Consider the following 17,107-nt stretch of genomic DNA (forward strand, 5'->3'; position numbering starts at 1 on the left):
GACGCTGTCGTCAGCCGGGATCGTCTCCCAAATATAGAAGCTATACAAAATCTTCCATATATGGAGACCAAATTTCTAGGTGAGCATCGTGAAACTTAGGACCTGCGCAGTCAAGAGTTTCTTCATGCCTTTAGGAATCCGCCGACGAATGTGTTTGACTCACTCGAACAATGAGGTAGGTTGTTAAGTTTTCTTCGAGGATTGCATCATTGATGTGTGTCNTTACAATCCGTCGCCGGTAATAAATCCGCGGACTTACATTTAGAAAAACCGAAAGGACGTCGGCCTAGAAAAGCTAATCGAGCTCGGCAGGACTTATGTACATGGGCAACAGAAAAATATTAAAAAGGATAGACAGATATTGGACGAGGTATTAGGACTTGTGTCAACAGTAAGACGGTCCGAGACTTCGCCAGTACATGTCAAATTCAGTCATGAAGATGCAAGATTGAAAAAAAAAACCAATTACTTATCTCATCGAAGCAGGCGTGTATCACGTCGGTGAAGTGCACTATGGAGAATATGTGTCCCTTTACAACTATCTTCCTGGGAAAGATCAAGCTAAGGAGAAGATGGTAAGAACTGGGCAGAAGTGTTTTTCTACCAGACGCTCATAGACGAGCATCGCCAAACTTTGGACCTCGGCAATGCCAGGGATTTAATTGATATGTATTTAATAGAGATCGAAAAGGTAAGATCGGCAAAGGCAAAATCAAGAGCAAATAGTGGTAGAAACTGACGCTTTGCACGTTCGATTATGAGCAAAGGAAGAGCCGAAACGGTTGGACCTGTTCAAAATCATCTTTGACAACGGCTAAATCAGACGACCGGAATACTTCATGCCTTTCGGAGTCGCCAACAAATGTGTAAGGACATCCCCGCTCGAATGGATATGTTTTTGTTCTTTTCGAGCATATATGTTTTCACGAAGGTGACTCACTGCTGCGATGTTCTGAGCATCATCTTCAACGAAGGACGGCTATGGAAAAGTCAAAGTATAATTATGTCAAACTACGTGAGTTTAGCATAAGTTTCATCGGCAAACGACTCATTGCAACACTAAGACGGTCCGAGGCTTCACTATTGGATGCCAATCTCTTTCTCGTGTCAAAAGTAATTTGTGGAATTACCATGTGTATCAGGTTCAGTCACGGAGATGCAATATTTAAAAAAAAAAAAAAAACATTTACTTATCTCATCTAAGAAGGCATGCGCCCTTCGGTGAAGGTGCACTATGGAGAATATGCGCCTCTTTACAACTATCTTCCTGGGAAAGATCAAGCTAAGGAGAAGGTGGCTAAGAACTGGGCAGTGTTTTTCTACCAGACGCTCATAGACGAACATCGCCAAACTTTGGACCTCGGCAATTCCAGAAATTTAATTGATGTGTGTTTAATTGAGATCGAAAAGGTAAGATCGGCAAAGGCAAAATCAAGAGCAAATAGTGGTAGAAACTGACGCTTTGCACGTTCGATTATGAGCAAAGGAAGAGCCGAAACGGTTGGACCTGTTCAACGTTATCTTCGACAACGGCTAAATCAGACGACCGGAATACTTCATGCCTTTCGGAGTCGCCAACAAATGTGTAAGGACATCCCCGCTCGAATGGATATGTTTTTGTTCTTTTCGAGCATATATGTTTTCACGAAGGTGACTCACTGCTGCGATGTTCTGAGCATCATCTTCAACGAAGGACGGCTATGGAAAAGTCAAAGTATAATTATGTCAAACTACGTGAGTTTAGCATAAGTTTCATCGGCAAACGACTCATTGCAACACTAAGACGGTCCGAGGCTTCACTATTGGATGCCAATCTCTTTCTCGTNTTGTTCTACCAGACGCTCATAGACGAGAATCGCCAAATTTTGGACCTCGGCAATGCCAGGGATTTAATTGATGTGTATTTAATTGAGATCGGAAAGGCAAAATCAAGAGCCAATAGCGGTAGAACCTGACGATTTGCACGTTCGATTATGAGCAAAGGAAAAGCCGAAACAGTTGGACCTGTTCAAAGTTATCTTTGACAATGGCTAAATCAGACGACCGGAGTACTTCATGCCGTTTGGAGTCGCCGACAAATGTGTTTAAGGCATCCTCGCTCGAATGGATATGATGTTCTTTATGAACTTTATGTACAATAAATGATTTATTTATTTCTCTAGTTGTCTCAACAGCAGGGCATCGTCAACAGCGACAGACGTATATGTACCTAGGTACTTATAAGTTTCCAGAGTAGAAAATATAAAGAAAACATAGTTTACTATATATTTCCCTATCTTCGACGATAGTGATAAGTCAGATTCGAAATTATAGGGAATAGGGAAACTACTAAAGTTTAAAACAATACATTATAGGTAACAACAAAATAATTAATTAACTCAAGGTTTAGCTCTAAGATATGAGGAATACCCAAAGGCATTAAGTTCGCCTTATGTACCAACTATAATAATATGGCATGAAAAAATAATAAATTAATAATGAAATTACTAATTCGCAGTTGGAGTACTCCAATAGTTCCAATTGAAAGTACATACCAATAGAACAAACTTTAAAAAATATAAAGAGGAAAGATTTGTATTTTTGTAACGAATAAACTCAAAAAAATATTGGATCCATTTGAAAAATTCTTTCGCAATTAGACACAATTTTTTTTCTGATGAACTTGGGCATTTTAATGTATAATTTGAAAAAATAATTATATCTTTATCTACCCGTGCGTAAAAAGTTGGAACGACCAAACCAAGATATTATCAAAATGAAAAGTAAGTAATAAAAAAAATTTAAAGTTTATCAGTAATTCTGTAGCTCTGTGGCCAGAACAGTTTTCCGACTAACAAAATGTCGAGGGTTCGAGTCCTTGAAGCAGTCGTTTTTATTTCGAATTTGAATTAATTACATGAATATTAGACAAATAAAAATAATTTAATATTATCTATTTGACGCACTCATGGACTAAGATTATTATGTTATTTGTTTCAAAAATATAACTTCTCATAATGAATCAAATATCTACAAAACCAAATGAAGAAATCCAGAGAAACTGATATTAAAATATCTGATTTACTTTATGTCAGTACCAGACGAAGAAGTTTCAATAAGAACTGAAATCGACCGAAATTGAGATCTTGACCGACCGACCGACCAACCTGCCAATAATGGAGTAGACATCTGAATGAGAAACCTTCATTATCTTACTTACTTATTTGAGACCTCTGCCAGCGATCAATATTTCAAATTTCGACCTTATACAACAGTCATCATCTTACTTATTTATTTGCAACCTCTGTCAGCGATAAATGTTTCAAACGACTTTCAATTCAATAACAGTCGTTTTAAGATACGCCAGCGTTTATTGTGGGTTTTGAGAAGGGTTTTTTAAGTTAAAAAAGATTTATGAATGATTTAATGAACAAAATATTAATGGCATTTCAATTGGTAAGATAGCTCAATTTTTAAATCTCTGCCAAACATACCAATGCCAAGAAGTCAGAAGCCCTCAATGTCTTCAATAACTGAACTTTTGAATGTAAACAAATCAAGCAATGTAGGATTATTCTCAGATAGGATAGGATTTGGTTATGGCGCCATATTGCATAAAAAATTAAATTGCAAAATCACAAATAATGTATGCCAGATGCATCTTTTTGTCAATAAATGGCATAAAAAACTGTAAAAATAAATTATACAGTTAATATATTTTAATTATAATGTTAAGAAACAGCCAGAATATCAGTTGGAAACATATTTTTTTAATTTTTCCATGCTGGCCCGCCTTAATATTCAAAAGATAATTATGTGTGCCCTGTCATACTGTAAAAATGGCTCCTCAGAAACTAACAAAAGTATTCACTTACTGAATACTCTATTATTTAACTTGACTGTTCGTCATAGCGACAAGTTTGTGTTTTTTGACACAAACAATTTTATTATTAATAAATTCTTATTGACAGTTTTTTACAACTGCCTCGAAGTATAAAATTAAAACTTGCTACTTGGTTTGCACATAATATTAACTGTGTTTGTATTATTAACACAAAACAAGTACCTAGTAAAAATTCTAATATTTCTGTGACGCATTCTGATTTGAACTGAGAAGGACGACAACGGACAGGTCTATAGGTTTTAATATTTGTTCATCAAAAACAAAGCCTGGCAATAAACAGAAAAGAACAAAAATAATGAAGAAAAAAAAACTATAAACTTGGTGTGCTGTCGATTTAATCCATGTAAATTTTTGTATTAACGACAGAATCACAAATAAAGTATTATTTTATTAGTACCCCACATTAAGCAACTTATCAATAAAATGGGATAGATCCGGTACAAGAATGTCCTACGGCATTAAGTTATGTATGTACCAATTTTTATGGCATTAAAGATTAAATAAATAAAAATAAATAAGACCAATAACGTTAATACAATAACCAGTTTCAATTCTAGAAACTTATGTAGTAGTAACTAATGTATGTTTTTAGTTATGTATGTACCAATTTTTATGGCATTAAAGATTAAATAAATAAAAATAAATAAGACCAATAACTTTATCCGATGACCAGTTTCAATTTTAGAAACTTAGCAAAGATAGGACAATAAAAAATAATTTCACCCTGTAGGGCTAAGTTCTTCCCACGAAGCCATCCCGTTTTATGCAGGATCTTATTTCTGCGGGATCCCGCTTAGGTACAACTAAAGTTTTATTTTATTAGTACCCCATTTCGAACAACTTATCGATCATATGAGATAGAACCGACACAAGAATGCCCTACGGCATTAAGTTATGTATGTACCAATTTTTATGGCATTAAAGATTAAATAAATAAATAAGACCAATAACGTAATAAATAAGCCTTAAATTGACCAGTTTCAATTCTAGAAACTTAGCAAATACTCGTATAGGACAATAAAACCAAATGAGATATTAGGCCCGATAGAGAATGCCCTACGGCATTAAGTTCGCATTATATGCCAATTTTTATGGCATTAAAGATTAAATAAATAAAAATAAATAAGACCAATAACGTTAATACAATAACCAGTTACAATTCTATAAACTTATGTAGTAGTAACTTATGTATGTTTTTAGTTATGTATGTACCAATTTTTATGGCATTCAAGATTAAATAAATAAAAATAAATAAGACTAATAACTTCATCCGATGACCAGTTTCAATTCTAGAAACTTGGCATAGGACAATAAAAAAGTAATTTCACCCTGTAGGGCTAAGTTCTTCCCATGGAAAAATACAAGAATGCCCTACGGCATTAAGTTCGCCTTATGTGCCAATTTTTATGGCATTTAAGATTAAATAAATAAAAATAAATAAGACTAATAACGTTAATCCAATAACCAGTTTCAATTCTAGAAACTTAGCAAAGATAGGCCAATAAAACAATAATGTCCCATGGATACATCCCGTTTTTTTGCAGGAACTTGTTTTTTCTGGATCCCGTTTAGTAGTATTCTCGTATTTAGTAGTAAACGTGTTTTAATATTAACGTTCACGGGAAATTCTACTTCTTCTTACTAATAATAAATTCTTATTGACAGTCTTTTTACAACTGCCTCAAAGTATAAAATTAAAACTTGCTACTTTGTTAGCACAATAATATTTACTGTGTTTGTATTCTTAACACAAAACAAGTAGTAAAAATTCTAATATTTCTGTGACGGACTCTGATTTAAACTGAGAGGGACGACAACGGACAGGTCTATAGGTTTTAATATTGTTCATCAAAAACAAGGCCTTGCAATAAACAAAAAAGAACAAAAATAATCAAGAAAAAAAAGAACAAAAATCTATAAACGTGACTTTATCGATGTCAATTTTTGTATTAAACGACAGAATCACAACTAAAGTTTTATTTTATTAGTACTCCACTTTGAACAACTAATGAATCAAATGAGATAGAACCGGTACAAGAATGCCCTACGGCATTAAGCTTCTTATGTGCCAATTTTTATAGCATTCAAGATTAAATAGATAAATAAATAAGACCAATAACGTTAATCCAATAACCAGTTTCAATTCTAGAAACTTAGCAATGATAGGACAATGAAAAAATAATTTCACCCTGTAGGGCTAAGTTCCCACGGAGCCATCCCGTATTTTGCAGGAACTCATTTTTGCGGGATCCCGCTTAGGTACAACTAAAGTTTTATTTTATTAGTACCCCACTTTGAACAACCTATCAATCAAATGAGATAGAACCGGTAACAATATGCCCCACTGCATTAAGTTATGGATGCACCAATTTATATGGCATTAAAGATTAAATAAATAAAAATATAAATAAGACCAATAACGTTATTATCCATTAAGCCTTCAATTGACCAGTTTCAATTCTAGAAACTTAGCAAATATAGGACAATAAAACCAAATGAGATATTAGGCCCGATAGAGAATGCCCTACGGCATTAAGTTCGCATCATATGCCAATTTTTAGGGCATTAAAGATTAAATAAATCAAAATAAATAAGACAAAATTAAATAACGTTAATCCAATAACCAGTTTCAATTCTAGAAACTTAGCAAAGATAGGCCAATAAAAAATATTTTCACCCTGTAGGGCTAAGTTCTTCCCACAGAGTCATCCTGTTTTTGCAGGATCTTATTTCTGCGGGATCCCGCTTAGGTACAACTAAAGTTTTATTTTATTAGTACCCCACTTTGAACCGGTAAGAGTATGCCCCACGGCATTAAGTTATGTATGTTGCAATTTATATGGCATTAAAGATTAAACAAATAACTAAGACCAATAACGTTAATACAATAACCAGTTTCAATTCTAGAAACTTAGCAAAGATAGGCCAATAAAAAAAAATTCACCCTGTAGGGCTAAGTTCCCACGGAGCCATCCCGTATTTTGCAGGAAATCATTTTTGCGGGATCCCGCTTAGGTACAACAACTAAAGTTTTATTTTATTAGTACCCCACTTTGAATAACCTATCAATCAAATGAGATATAACCGGTAACAATATGCCCCACTGCATTGGATGCACCAATTTATATGGCATTAAAGATTAAATAAATAAAAATATAAATAAGACCAATAACGTTATTATCCATTAAGCCTTCAATTGACCAGTTTCAATTCTAGAAACTTAGCAAATATAGGACAATAAAACCAAATGAGATATTAGGCCCGATAGAGAATGCCCTACGGCATTAAGTTCGCCTTATGTGCCAATTTTTATGGCATTAAAGATTTAATAAATAAATAAATAAAACCAATAACGTTAGTCCAATAACCAGTTTCAATTCTAGAAACTTAGCAAAGATAGGACTATAAAACAATTATGTCCCACGGAGACACCCCGTTTTTTGCAGGAGCTTATTTTTGCGGGATCCCGTTTGTATACGTGTTTTAATATCAACGTTCACACAAATATTCAGTTTGCAGTGTCCCGGAAAAAACCGAACCGGTCGAAATTTGAATTCGAATTTCACATGACTAACATGACATGACAAACACACACTTTATTTAAAAAGTCCAGATTTGGGGATTCAGGTTTACTGTATCCCGTAAAGCAGGATTACTATGAGAAGGACCCTCAAAAGATAATAAACTTTAAAATCACAAACATTGTCACGGGACACCCAATAAAAACTACCGTCAAATAAAAAAACAACAAAACCTAAATCCTACACTTTTAAGTGCCACAATGCAACATTGAGAAATAAACTACCAAAACAAAATCACAAATTAATAAAATTATTCTTAAGTAAAATACGTAAGTACTCAATTTATAAAATGAACCTGAACGAAATATCATTAATTCAGTTTAGACCAAATTATCAAGTGCATATTTGTATTTTTATCGTCTGCCACCACTTCTAAAATGTTTTTTTGAATCAATTGTTATTTTCAAACGAAATCACTAAATCATAAGACAACACCAACAAAACACTTCACAGGCAAAGAAAAACCGTTAATTAAATCAAATTTTTGAATTTGTATTTTGAATGAATGGTACCTACTTTTATTACAAAACACAGGTACTTTTGAAAACCAATATACAACGACGATAAAAATATCAAGGACTGATAGAAAATACCCACAATTCAACATTTTTCGAATTTTTACATGAAATATTGTCTAAAAACTTAAAAAGTAAGAACTCGGCCAAACTTGACTACGAAAATAAAAGAATCAGAGTGTGCAGAGAAGTTGAAAGTTCTGAAAGGGGACGTACCCGAGTCAAAAATACCCACAAAATCCAAGTCAAAAACAAAATGCAATAAAAATAATACATTTCGGCCATTTTAGTGCCTCAAAACAACAAAATCCTACAGAGACTGCAGGCAATTAATAATTAAAAAGAGAAAAAAACCTCGTGGAGAGGGACACCTTCAACGTAAGAAAATAAAAAGATAATTTAGAAAAACACAACAAAATACACAGCACAACGAACAATCAATATTATCACCAAGGAAATAATTGGAAATATGAATGATTTCACCAAATTACCGGTAACTGGAAGTCACAAAAACCAATAGGTTTAAAAAAGTCGTTGAGACTTTCGTTCTCACAGGCAGCCGCAGAAAAAGTGAGAGAAAGTGGGGCGGGGTAGTCAGGTCATCAGAAATGATTACCCGAAAAATGACGTTCCGATTTACCCTAAAACACCGAATTATTTTCACGAAAAAAAAAACATTCAATTGACTCGAATCCTTGGGGCAAAAAGAATAAAATTTGCATTTGGCAAACGTATTACAAGGGCTTTTTTAAGGCTTGTTCCCACGGTTCCGTTTTTTACAGGATCCCGTTTCAAAGTATTCGTGTTTTAATATTAACGTTCACACAAACATCCCGTTTGCAGTGTCCTGCAAAAAACCGATCCGTTCGGATTTCAAACAACTGAGATTAAATCTGTCAAATTTTGACACGTGTGTTCAATTGACAGTCCAGTTTTGACCCTGCATGACTGGATCCGGCAAAACTGGATTGCCGTGCAAATAAACTTTCTTAGTAATTAATTTTTTTAATAATGAAATCACTATGATTGTTTATTTTGTTGAGATAAGTACCTTCTAAAACATAGCACACCACAGCGCGTTATTAAAAACCTGATAAACAGACTTTCTTGTTAATATTATTTTCATTCTGCGGGTGAACTACACATTTATTTTGGGAAGCCAAAATTTACTCAACGTATTTTGTTTTACCCGTATTTATGGGTAATGCTTGAGTGACAGGTAACATTACAGGATATTAAAAAAAAAAACGTTTCAACGCAAAGGAATAAAGTTTTATACAATTTAAAACTAAAATAAAAGAAAAACTATTTTTTTAAGTGTCTGTTATAATCATAGTTTTAAATTAAATCAAATACACAAGGATTATGGTATTTTAAGTACATAATATTTGATATTACGTAAAGATTAGCAAGGCGGGTTTAAACAATATTTAGATTTGAATGCCTCCTAAAAATACTTACTTTTATGTTTTAGAAAAACTAATATTTTACGTTTTATAACTTCCTCCAAATGTTAAATGTGCCATAACCCATATCCCTTACAAAACATGTTTTTGTATTGTATCCATGTTTACTGACTAGATTAATGAAATTTTATTCGCACCTACCCGCCTTAACCCTNTTAAAAAAATGTCAGTCCTACCTAATACAATGCTACGCTTAGTATGTATTAAATGTTTCAAGGGCAAATTAATTTGCGAGTTCGAGAACAAAAAAATTATAAGCATAACAAGGTAGGTATTTGACCACAGGCCGAAGAAGGAGTTTTACTTTATTCTTTTCTTCCTCCAACCGGGCCCTCTAAATAGATTTTAGTTGATAAGGTGGGCCCAGTTACCAGTTAAATATTCAAAAATTCAAACCGGTGACTTGGCCCGTGGTCCAAGCTAAAAGTGGGTCAAGTCGCTGGAAGAATCGTTTTTTCGTTTGATTTTTTATTTAAAAAATCTTTTTGAGAAATCTTTAACCACAAAACTTCTCTAAATTATTTTGCTACCTTCATTTTAGTAAAACCTAAACAACCGTGTAACCGATATTCACCGCAAGACCTTTTGACTGCCTGAATCTCAACAATTAGGAATTATCCTTCCAGATTCCCTAAAATGTGGTAAATCTTGGCGTTTAATATCGCCTCATACCGTCCTGAGTAGTGTTGTTCAGTTTGACAGCTCGATATCGATATTTGCGCTTGACTTCTGGCCAATTTCAAGGAAATCATTTCTAGATTGAATTGGGTTTTGGATGTGGTTGGAGTGCAATAGGTCTAATATCCGTTGCGTAATACAAAGATGTAAGATCAATTTATGACTAGGCGTTTTAATGCGAATTACATAATTATATTGATTTACTAGCTTTCCGCCCGCGGCTTCGCCCGCGTGGAATTTTGTCTATCACAGAAAAACTTTATCGTGCGCGTCCCTGTTTCAAAAACCATCAAAATCGGTTCAGTGGTTTAGGCGTGAAAGCAAGACAGACAGACAGACAGACAGACAGAGTTACTTTCGCTTTTTTAATATTAGTATAGAAGTATGGATAATAACTTGCAGGTGTAACCAATCTCATACATAATATTTCTAGTAACTTTAATACTATTAAAATACCTGTGATATAAAGTTTATTTTTATTTAAAACACAATATGCGCTGATGGTTGGTAGGTACTATTATGTATTCTGTGCTAGGGTTCTATTGTAATATACATCCCATTGGACACAGTGTTTTTTTTTTAATTTTTTTTTCTTTATTCAGAAAATTTCTATTTATTTTATTTTGTTTCTTAATTTCTAACTAAATACTTAGGTAGGCTTATTTTAACATGATGCTACATTAAAAATCTCAGTAATAAAATACATAATAACGAATAAAATAAAGATGAATATTATGTAGGTGGGTGACTTAATACTATCGACATAAGATATCGACATCACTATCCGTGTAGACAAATTATGGGCATGGTGAATGATATTAATAACACGCCTAGCTATTCCGGCCTAAATATTACATGATATTTCTGAGAACACTTATGTAGTTGTTATAAGGTCGATTTCGCAACAAAGATGTACTTGTAGGCTGACATGCTGAATGGGTTGGTTCGGTTTAAAGAATCTTTATTCTCATAAGAACAAGGTAGTTCACTTACATGAGATTATAATAATTTACAACAGCATTAATTTGTCTTGTGACGAAGCATGCGCAAAGCCCACAAACAAAAAATAATGTAGGTAGTTGCATAAATAATTACTAAAACATTATTTCGAATAAGTAAACATCAAATCTGCAACTCCGTTGACACAGAAATAATGGCCCTCAAACTAACTATCATTTACTCAATCAGGACTAGGTAGGTGTGACTAGGTGTAGTGAGTAAATATCCACCTACTAAATAAAATTGTAAAAGAATACGAGATTTTTTTTTATATTTTTTACTGGTTGTACACAAACACACCGGTTATCTTTATAGTTATAGTCAAAGTTAGGTGGTGCAACTCGGCTCGGCCTACATTTTGAACTGTTGCTTGAATATCTTACTAACATTATAAAGGCGAAAGTTTGGAGTGGTTTGGTTGTCTGGATGTCATGATGTCTGGAAGTTTGGATGTCGGGATGTTTGTTACTCTTTCATGCAAAAACTACTGAACAGATTTTGATGAAACTTTACTGTATTATTGTTTATAACCCAGAATAACATTATACATAGCCAATATGTTGTTCAGGGTTATAATCAATTTTATGACGATCTGTGACAAAATAAATTTCACACGGGTGAAGCGGGCAAAAGCTAGTATCTTCTGTCTTATAGCAAAAATATTTCTGTTGTTACAGATATACTTTTCAATTAAAAATTATTTACCGAACACCATCTCAAGGTTCGCGGAAATATTCAATGGAGAAAAGTGGCACGAGTCACTTTATAGGGTTCCGTTGAACTTTGAGAATAAATAATGATTTTTTTGTTTACTTTAGGCTACCACATAGTTTAATTGATGCCACTTTCAAATTATTATCGAACTCCTCCTATGTTCTTCTGATTAATTTCGTTGCGGGTCCAATGACAGTTTAACTTTTTCAAGACAATCTTGACCTTCACCGGTTGGGTTTTTATTGGCGGTCAAGCTGTAGATTCTGGCTGCACAGGAGTTGCAGCGGTGGGATCGAGAGGTGGGAATAGTCCCGTTTCAAATTATTTTACTACGGAACCCTAAAAACCGGTAAGCTGCCCTAATGCCGGGGGCATTCTCTGCCAGCCACCGTAATGAAACGTGGCATAGACACTTATTATTTTTTTAATTCCCTAAGCCTGGCGGTTCCTTGTTTTAATTGCTGTTTTTTCCTGTTCCTTGATAACTTGATTTAATTAAAATGTTTTTTACGGTTAGAAGGCAATAGTAGAAAAAATATTGAGATGTAAATATTAGACTAGCTTTCCGCCGGCGGCTTCGCCCGCTTGGAATTTTGTCTATCACAGAAAAAAATTATCGCGCGCGTCCCTGTTTCAAAAACCGGGATAAAAACTACCCTATGTCCTTTCCCGGGACTCAAACTATCTCTATGCCGAATTTCATCAAAATCGGTTCAGTGGTTTAGGCGTGAAAGCAAGACAGACAGACAGACAGGGTTACTTTCGCATTTATAATATTAGTATAGAAGTATATTATGTATATTGGCTATATCACTATGGTTTTCCCTTAGTTGTTACAACCGAGCACTTTTTTATACTAATATTAAGAAGAGGAAAGATATTGATTTGGAAAATTATTTCACCATTAGAATTCTTCATTACTTCTGAACATAGGCGGTACGAAGTTCGCCGCGTCAGCTACTTTAAAAAAAACAATGAGCAAATATTAAAACAAAAATGCCTTTCCATAAATATTTAACAGTTCATCAAAGTTATTAATAGAAAGGATTTTTTAATAAACAAAGAACAAAATTGGCATTCCAAAAAAATACAACACCGATTTAGGAAAATTTTAAAAGCATCATTTCGTCAATTACGGGAAGGTATTGTAAAGAATCCCAAAAAGGGCAGATCAAAGCCAATATTTCTGTTTTGTCACGAGTATCATTTATCACTGAAGATATCTAGTGACCCGTGCTTGATATTTGGTCGGTACCTGTTCCAATTCCATGCGAATTAATACTTTGATATCCGATATTNCTGATATTATTTTGTAACAGGGATGCTTACGAAATAAGATATTATAGGTGATTACGTAACGGTGAAACGTATTCCACTTAGAGCACCCTCCCAAATAGCACTTGCATGTATTCATGCGTTCAAGTTGATTCATTCAGGTGCTATTGCACCTGGCCTATTCCACTTGAGCATAAACGATATTTTGGGCTGGTGCTATTCATATTTTTTTTATATCGATAGGAGCTCTAGGTGAAATATTATAGGTCAGGTGCTATTTAGGCTGGTGCTATTCCACGCATTTCTAATTCTTGTATCATCATGAAGCTTGGCAATTATATTATGTAGGTAGATGACAATACCATAAGTATTATGGTACCGTCGAGCTGATCTGATGATGCAACTGTAAGGTGACCATAGGAATTCCTAAACGAAACGGCGGAATCGCATCGAGTTTGGGTTCAACGTGTCTTTTCAAGCATAGTGCTAGATGATTTTAGTGGAGTAACTAAAAGCGTGTTTTTAGTTTTTTTTTTAATTATTAATTTTTATTATCTGAAGAGTATGGACACGACAGTTGAAAACATGAAAGTCTTGAAAGACTGCACGCAAAAAGCGTCTCTTTTAACAGCGTTTACTATAAAAACTGGAACAATATTCTTGAGCTGAAACAAGTCTGTCGTCTGCCGCTGACATCCTGGGAGTAATAAAAAGGACGTATTTATAACCCGGTCGCTGTTCGAGAATGGGGCCCGATTCTGCTATTTATTTGATTTTATTTTCGATTCATGCACAATACTAACGTTAGCCTTCGTTTTAGTGAATATGCATTTATTACGTCCATATCTTACTCCTACTAATATTATAAATGCGAAAGTTTGGATGTCTGGATGTCTGGATGTTTGTTACTCTTTCACGCAAAATCTACTGAACGGATTTTGATGAAACTTTACAGTATTATTGTTTATAACCCAGAATAACACATAGGCTGTAATTTATGATGATCTGTGGCAAATTAAATTTCACGCGGGTGAAGCCGCGGGCAATGTTATACTAAACTTAATAAACATCAGGCGTACAATAAGACAATATCCCAGATGTCCAGATGGACAGCGTGAGGCGTGTAGGCCAAATCTTCCGTTTGCTTTTGCTAAATTATAGAGGGTCGTGCTCCTGCAGTATCCTTATTATAAAAGAATACTAAAGCCCGGTCTGTGAGCACGTAGAATTTTGTTCAATGACCCCGTAATTATATTGTTGTCGCGACTGTGCGACGCAGTGAGTGTGCGAGTGCGACAGCAACATAATTACGCCCGAGCGATAAGGATGGGTAGCTTGGGGTCATTGGACAAAATTCTACGTGCTCGCAGACCAGACTATAAAAGTAAGCGATTACTTAAATGACAAAGAGTGCGTGAACTTTACCTGCCTAGCTCGCACTTATAACGTGTCATGTAAGTTATAAATTACTGTATTGGATTGAAAAAGAGGCTGACAAAAGTGACTGAGTTTCTTCCGCCACTTTCTTCTCAGCACCTGCCCATGTTGTCCCGAAGTGGTTGGTAGGGTAAGCTATATTTTGAAGTTTTGGGACGTGTATAAGTGCCTACGTACTGAATAAACTGTTTCATTTCGGTTATTCGTTCATTTCAGCCAAAATTAAATGGTATCCACTGCTGGACAAAAGCCTCCCAACGATTTCTATAACGACCGGTCCTACATTTCATTTTATTTCATTCCTTTGAAAATCCTAAGAATCGACCCCATTGTTTGTCGAGGGATGAAAAAGGATCCTAATAGAAGATACTTAAAAACTTCCCTTAGTTACCCCACACTAAATGAGAGAGGAAACTTTGTTAAAATCATTTTAGTGTTACCATTAATCTCGTAGGAAACGAGTCGGGTCTTGAGTTTGATTCCCAGTTGGGTCATTTATTAGTCTTAAATAGGAATTGCTGTAATTTTGTAAAATGAAAATGAAAATTTTGAGTTGCAATAATGTGTTTTTAGACTTGACGGCGCGTTTTATTTAAAAAGAGTTGATATTAGTAAACAAAGAAAAAACAAAAATGTATGTAACATGAAGAATCTGCAGTATTTTTGGTTTTTTTGTCAACAGCAACGAATGATTCCTGTATTTGTATTTGGCGATGAAAACTGAGGACCGAGAGGATACCAGGAAACGCGAAATTACTTTCCTGGAAAAAATATCAAACGCCGGCTCACAGAGCAGAAAGAATTTAAAAATTCTGTTCCTGGAACTAAATTCATCTCTGTTGTAGCGGAGTTTTGGGATGTTATTGAGTAGGTTTGTTGTCGACGCAATAAGAAGCAAGTCTGGTAGTTATAGGTCAGGAGTTTGTCATAAGTGCCAAACAAGTCGAAATGGAATAAAATACTTTTTATTTGATTTGATTTGGGTCATGACACACTCTTTGGTCCCAGTTCCCAGAATACGGCTACAATGTTGAAAGTTGATGCATAAGTTGATGTCAAATATACATTATATCTACACACTAGCTATTGTATGTAATACGGCAGATTTTACAATTTGGCTGACTCATAAATATACTTTCTATAGGCTTAACTCAGTCAGTGCCTGAGGTATGGGAGCAGCACGGGAGGGTGCTTTTTAGGGTTCCGTAGCCAAATGGCAAAAAAAGGAACCCTTATAGATTCGTCATGTCTGTCTGTCTGTCCGTCCGTCTGTCCGTCCGTATGTCACAGCCATTTTTTCCGAAACTATAAGAGCTATACTGTTGAAACTTGGTAGGTAGATGTATTCGGTGAACCGCATTAAGATTTTGATGCAAAAATAAAAAAATAATAATAAATATTGGGGGCTCCCCATACTTAGAACTGAAACTAAAAAAAATTTTTTTCATCAAACACATACGTGTGGGGTATCTATGGGTAGGTCTTCAAAAATGATATAGAGGTTACTAAAACATTTTTTTTCTAAACCGAATAGTTTGCGTGACAGACGCTTCCAAAGTGGAAANCCGATATTATTTTGTAACAGCTTACGTAATAAGATATTATAGGTGAATTTGAGTAAAGGTGAAACGTATTCCACTTAGAGCACCCTCCCAAATAGCACTTGCATGTATTCATGCGTTCAGGTTGATTCATTCAGGTGCTATTGCACCTGGCCTATTCCACTTAAGCACAAACAATATTTTGGGCAGGTGCTATTCATATATTTTTTTATATCGATTGGCAGCTCTAGGTGAAATATTATAGGTCAGGTGCTATTTAGGCTGGTGCTATTTAGGCGGGTGCTTTAAGTGGTATACGTCAAGTTGAAATAGGCTACATTTTGACATTGTTGATTTTTATTACGTGTATAAATTGATAGATAGATAGATTATAGCATTTTATTACACACTAAACAAAACTGGCAAATGAAACAAATAAAGATTGAAACGGTCTTATGTCTGAGAAGCAATTTCTTCCAGGACCGACAACATCATAAAGGTAGCAGGAAAGCGCTGGACGCAAGCCGCTACCAACCGGTCAACATGGAAAGCATTGGGGGAGGCCTATGTTCAGCAGTGGACCCTAATGGCTGATAAGTGATGATGATGATGATGAAAAGTGTTATGTTTTTAACACGCTTTTATTAGGTCGTCGTGTATGTTACAATGTAATGGAATTTAAGAATCTGAATAACACGCATTTCTAATTCTTGTATCATCATGAAACTTGGCAATTATAGGTAGATTCGATGACAATACCATAAGTATTATGGTACCATCGAGCTGATCTGATGATGGAACTGTAAGGTGACCATCTGACCATAGGAACTCCTAAACGAAACGGCGGAATCGCATCGAGTTTGGGTTCAACGTGTCTTTTCAAGCATAGTGCTAGATGATTTTAGTGGAGTAACTAAAAGCGTGTTTTTAGTTTTTTTTAACTATTAATTTTTATTATCTGAAGAGTATGAACATGATAGTTGAAAACTCAAAACACACAATGAGACTTAAGAGTGCA

At 34.8% G+C, this 17,107-nt stretch overlaps 1 pseudogene; it reads left to right on the top strand.

Annotated features, from left to right (window-relative positions):
• Positions 1-667: 667 nt before the first annotated feature.
• On the top strand, positions 668-1,483 carry LOC114363078 (cytochrome P450 18a1-like; annotated as a pseudogene).
• Positions 1,484-17,107: the final 15,624 nt, after the last annotated feature.

This window comes from Ostrinia furnacalis, unplaced genomic scaffold (genome assembly GCF_004193835.3).
Source record: "Ostrinia furnacalis isolate ACB-3 unplaced genomic scaffold, ASM419383v2 OfSCF6997, whole genome shotgun sequence".
Lineage (NCBI taxonomy): Eukaryota > Metazoa > Arthropoda > Insecta > Lepidoptera > Crambidae > Ostrinia > Ostrinia furnacalis.